The following is a 6,000-nucleotide window of genomic DNA, read 5'->3' on the forward strand; positions in this document are numbered from 1 at the left end:
AAATCTCTCCCATTCTTTTCGTCTTCTCCAACTTTTGATTCCCATGATTTTTTGCTCCTTTTTTCACTCCAACAATTACCCTCATTAATCCATTTTTGAATTTTAAATCTTCTCTTTCTAATTAATTATTTCAAGTTATTCAAGAGGTAGATCTCTTTCCATAACTTCAGTTTTCAACTTTTTTTTTTTTAGTTTTTCATCTTCAACATATGGATAAAAGTCAATATTTCAATATTGGGTTTACCCATTAACTTGAAGAAGGAAGCATCTTCGACTTCTAAATTGACGGTGGAAAAAAAGGCTCAAAAGCCGAAAAAAGTTCGATACATTAACTAGATTTTTATTGTATTAAGTTAATTTTGTTTCTTACTTAATGTATAAGCCTTTGTTTCAACACTACAATACATTACAATTTTATCATGCATAGTATATCATGTTCAAATATTAGTTTTGATACATAACTTTAATTAGTTTTGATACTTGATACAATACTTCTACCAAATGTATCATTTATTATGTATCTAGGTGTGACCATATCTTCTACCTTATTTAAATTTAGAAGGATGTGTATCCGTACACACTACCAAATCATATGCGTGATACATAAACCTTACTATTTTCATAGCTAACTATGTGTGGTAAAAAAATTGTATCTGAATCCATCAATACTGTCTTTTTCTATTATAGATAGACATTTAATAAAGTGATTAACAAATTGATACATAACAACGTGTCATGACTACATAATAGCGATCTTGTCACACAACAATGCATTTGAATATATATATGATGCATTCAAGTGCCACACAAGTATGTATCAAATTCATAAATGGTGATACAAAAATGTTATTATCAAAAAATTGTTTAGTTTGAGGCAAAATGTGAAGATCTTGCAGCTATGTATCTGATACAATAAATATGAAGCACATTAATACATATATTAAATCTGTCTAATTGATAGTAAAATGAAACGTAAGCGTAATTTATGAGATTTAATTAGATTTTCCGACACTTATTGTAGGGCAACATTAATGTATCCGGAAAGCCAACTATGTATCCGGACAACCAATCATGTATCAGGATGACTGATATTTTAGGGGATTTTTGTAAAATATAAAAGAGTAGGGATAAAATATAATTTAAGTCTTACACTATGAAATTTATGTAAGTTATACGGAGCTTACCAACATTTAGGAGTAAACCAGCAAAACTTGTCAACATCATATATGATCCTCCTTGATCTAAGAGGAAGCCACAAAACTCTCAAGTTCTCAAGGTCTTAATACATGAATCACCCAGTTTCTCATCAATGAAATTGATCCCAAATAGAAGTACGGGCAAAAATTTTTAAATCGAAAATCAAGCATGTACATGACAAGATTTGTACTATATTTACTCACTGTATTGCATTTCAAACAGAAAGAGATGAACGATATGCATTATCAAAGCAACAGAGCCCAGACCATGTCCTACATGAGACAAGAAGTATAAAAACCATTCTTATCAAAATATACCTTTGATTGCCAAACGTGCTTTCCCCTCTTTGTCATGGATCCTGTCCAGCATTTAAATGAAGAACTCATGAGCATCTTGCTGCACGTAGGCATGGTTTTTCGAATGTTGCCACCAACTGCAAACATAAACAACAGTTCAATCAGAAAGAATCACTACATAGGTCTGCAACATGTCAAGTCTCTAACCAACGTTAACAATTTCCACGTATAAGCATCTGATCTAAGCTGACAAATGATGATATCTTACTACACCATAGAGATTTTTATTTTGCCATTATAAGAGAATTGTAAACTTTCATATAGCCTCGTTATAGAGGAAATGCATCAAATATTGGTTTCACAATTACACTTATAATTGATAAGACAACTCTAATATTAACTAAAAGCAAGGTTGTGAATTTGTGGGGATTAAACATCTTTTACATTTTTGAAGATCCTGTTATAACCAAGATCGATAATCAATAATTTAAACGGCAAAGACAGATTAGAAAGCGATTCGAGTTCAATCATAGGAGATAAATCCAACTAGCAGTCACAAACCTGTAAGGAAATTGAGCTGGACTTAAGGCCCACCCCCCGCCTCAAGGCACCCGCCCCGAGGCTCCGTCGTGACCCGAGGCACCCAACCCTCGTTCCCCAAGACACAAACATTGAGTTCAATTTCCATAAGAGGATCAATGTGCAAATGATGTCAAAAAGTAAACAATTCAACAAGGATATAAGATATGAGACTACCATTTAAGTTCTTGACAAGCCGGACTCCTTCTGCAACTAAATTACTTTTGACTTTTGACACTCCTACCACCTAAAAAGGAAAAAAGACATTGTTCCAATAAAAGAGCTGGGGGAAGTGGAACACATTCTAACTCAATTACAGTTCACTATAACAGATCAGAAAGAAAAGATTTTTAATCAAGAACCTATTTCTAATAAACAGAACATACATTCCCTTTCTTTATTAGGACCTTATACACCATTCTAATCAGATATGCAGTCTCAACTCCCAACTAGCAACTAGTAATAATGACGAAGCCTGAAATTTCACAAAAGGTGTTCAAGATTCTAATAAATATGCATAAAAGTATTTTTTGACTTATATATATATAAATTTTTACAGACACGTATAATTCTCCGACAAAGGATGTTCAAATGACCACCGTCAATATGGCTCTGTCATTGATTACCAAAGTACCAATCCAATGTATAAACCTTATTTCCTGGTTTCTGCCTATGAGATACCTGCCAAGAGGCATACTTCAACCAAAATCAAATTGATAAAACATCATAGGGTACATCTGAACAGCTCTTGCGCTACTATGGAATCCCTATAAAAGTTTCTGTCGACTATTAGTCACAGGGGTACTGACATGCATAGATGGGTTCACTGTATTCTAAAGCAGAATTTGTGCAAATGAATTGCATTATCCAGACATATGGTTCACAAAATATAAAACAAACTATCCTGAAAAAATTACAAGTTTCTGTTGGATAATATGAGGAAAGGCCTTGATTTCATACGGACATCACAAATTTCAACAGATGAATTCACTATTTACAGAAAAGCTTGTAAAATGGGATAGTGCACTCTTTCTAATTAAAGAACAAAACATCAAATAAACTTCTACTGAATATAGAAATTGCTACTTGATTAGCTCTCTGAAAGTGAAAGAATTAGGAAATTAACCCAAGATCGGATAATATATTGTTTGATGGTAGTGAAGTACCGGGCAATAAATCTCTGTTCCCCAAGTTCTTAATATATAATACCCACCCCCGCCTTGAGGCACCATCGTGTCCTGAGGCCCTCCCCAATCCCGCCTCAAGGCACCGTCGTGCCCCGAGGCCCCCTTCTACCCCGCCTCGAGGCACCGTCGTGCACCGAGGCCCTTTTCCCCACCACCTCGAGTCACAGTCGTGCCCCGAGTCCTTCTCCATCTTCGCCTCGAGGCATGACGGTGCCTCGAGTCCCTCTCCACCCCCGCTTCGAGGCACCATCGTGCCCCGAGGCCCCCTGTAACATCCAGCAATTTGAAATAACTATGGAAAAGCTTGAAATTTGGAAATAGTNCCGAGTCCCTCCCCACCGTGCCTCGAGTACCTCCCCACCCTCGTTTCGAGGCACCATTGTGCCCCGAGGCCCCTGTAACATCCGGCAATTTGAAATAACTATGGAAAAGCTTGAAATTTGGAAATAGTCATTTTTGGAAAAATTTAAAATCTGGAAATTTGGTTGTGGAAATCAGTGAGTTTTTGGCCAACTTTGAGCAGTCGTAACTCCAAGCTCAGGATGAGTTAGGAGTAGTTCCAGTTATGGTTGTGAAGCTTGTGGAATGATCTTTCCAACGCCACTGAGTTTGCTTGATTCCGAGTTCGTATGAGCGAGTTATGGCCATTGAAAGTTGGGCAGTTGGCAGGGAATCCGTCCGAAAATTTTAAGGGCATTTTGGTCTTTTCCCTAGCCAATTCTTTTGGGATTATATTGTTGTATAGGGCTGATCTTTGGATCATTTTGTCCCATTTTAAAAGAGTAAAAGCTAGGGCTTGAGAAGAAGAAGAGAAGAAGCGGAAGAAGAAGAGAAGAAAGAGGAGATCAACTAGTTCCGTCAAGGTTCCGTCGTGGAAATCGTCGGGGTGATCCCTATCAAGGTATGTGAGTTCTTTGTGTGGGTTGATCCTTTCCCCCACACGCCAAGCTCATTTTATGATTTGAGAAAAGATTGGTTTGAGAAAAGATTGGAATTGTTGTTGTTGATGTTGTTAGTTGTGTTATTGAAGTTATTGTTGGTTGTGGGACATGATTGGATTGTGCATTTGAGTTGTAATCTATTGTATGTTGAGAGATTGATGATCCCTAGTGTTTGGGGTTAAATCCATTGAAGTAAGGATGGTTTAGAGTTGAAGAAAAAGGGGAGAAAAGTCGAGTTTTCTGGGCAAGGGGTCGGCGCGTCGCGCCTACCAGCGCCCCCCAAAAGGGGCTCTGTGGTTTTCCCCTTGGGGCGGCGCGCCTCTCAGTACGCTAGCAATCCCTCTCTGAAGTTTATGGTCTGGCGCTCCGCGCCTCTCAGAGCGCCAAGTTTTCCTATTCTTTTCGTGCTTTCTTATGCATGTTCCTAGGTGTTATACCTATGTTCCCTAGTTGTTCCCAACACCCCAAAGTGTTTCTAAACATCCCGAACTCATCTAAATACGTGTGATCACCTTGAATCCATAGTGATTCAAGGCAAGTTAGTATCAAGTTAAAGAGAAGTTAGAGTCAAGTCAAGCAAAGATAAGAAGTTAGTTCAAGTAAGTTTTCAAAGTTGTTCAAGAGTCTTTATTGAACATTTTCACTTCATTCTAAGGCTCAAGTTGCAAGTCAAGTAAAGATTAAAGAGTCAAGAGTTCCAAGTTGAGTCATTTCTCAAAGTTATTAGGGAACTATGTATTTCCAAAGAAGTTTTAAAGAAATGTTTCTACATTTAAACAAGGTTGGAAACTGAGATTTCCAAAGGAGCCTTCGGGCTAGTTTTTGAGTAATTATCTCATATCAGCAGGAAGAAATATGTTTTAAAGACATAAGAGCCAATACATTTTTGGGAGTAGTATCGAGCACCGAATTGGGGGAGCGTTCAAAGAACCCACAACCCCCATAGAACCATGTTAGCCACCATGGGTAGAAAAAATTCATACTTTTTAGATGAATCCTTTTCAGATTAGACTAGTGGATCCATTAGGCAGTTCAGGTCTTATACCTTTGGCCGGGTATAAGATGCTCTGGCAGCGTGAGGTCGATCGCTGTATCATCACTATAGCTCTCATGTGATGGTTGTCGGTTAGAGAAACTCCCACAACAGTTATTGTATTTTCATACACAAAAGTTATTGTATTTTTATATACATCAGTTCATTGTATTTCTATATACATTTCAGGCTTATTGTATCTTTGTATACACACAGAGTTTATAGCATGTTTTAAACAGTCTTCTTTATATCGCACTTGTTTTAAATTGCCTTATATTGAAAGAGTCAGTCAGGTTGAGTTGAGTTGAGCCAGGTAAACTATTCAGTTTCTTCCAGATTTACTTCTAGCCTATGTTGCTTAGTTTTCTAGTTCGCATACTCGTACATTCCATGTACTGATGCCAGTTGGTCTGCATCTTATTATGATGCAGATACAGGTACCCCGGATCAGCATCCTGCACGTCGTTGATCCAGCTGAGCACTCCAGAGTCAGTGGTGAGCCTCCTTGCTTTCCGGAGGACTCAGTTATTTTGGGTTCTTAGTTTTGTCCTAGTAGGATGTTGTGGGGTCTGTCCCAACATCCATCTCAATATTATAGAGGCTTCATAGACAGTCAGTCAGTTAGTTTTGAGTCTCTTATATATGTAAATATTCGATTTTGAGACTCGAGGTGCCTCGTTGGCCAGATTTGTATCAGTTAAGTTGTCTTATGACTTTGCTTTGCATGAAGTTATTCTGTTGAGTTAGGTTTCCGCTGAGTTAAGAAA

This window comes from Solanum stenotomum, chromosome 12 (assembly GCF_019186545.1).
Source record: "Solanum stenotomum isolate F172 chromosome 12, ASM1918654v1, whole genome shotgun sequence".
Lineage (NCBI taxonomy): Eukaryota > Viridiplantae > Streptophyta > Magnoliopsida > Solanales > Solanaceae > Solanum > Solanum stenotomum.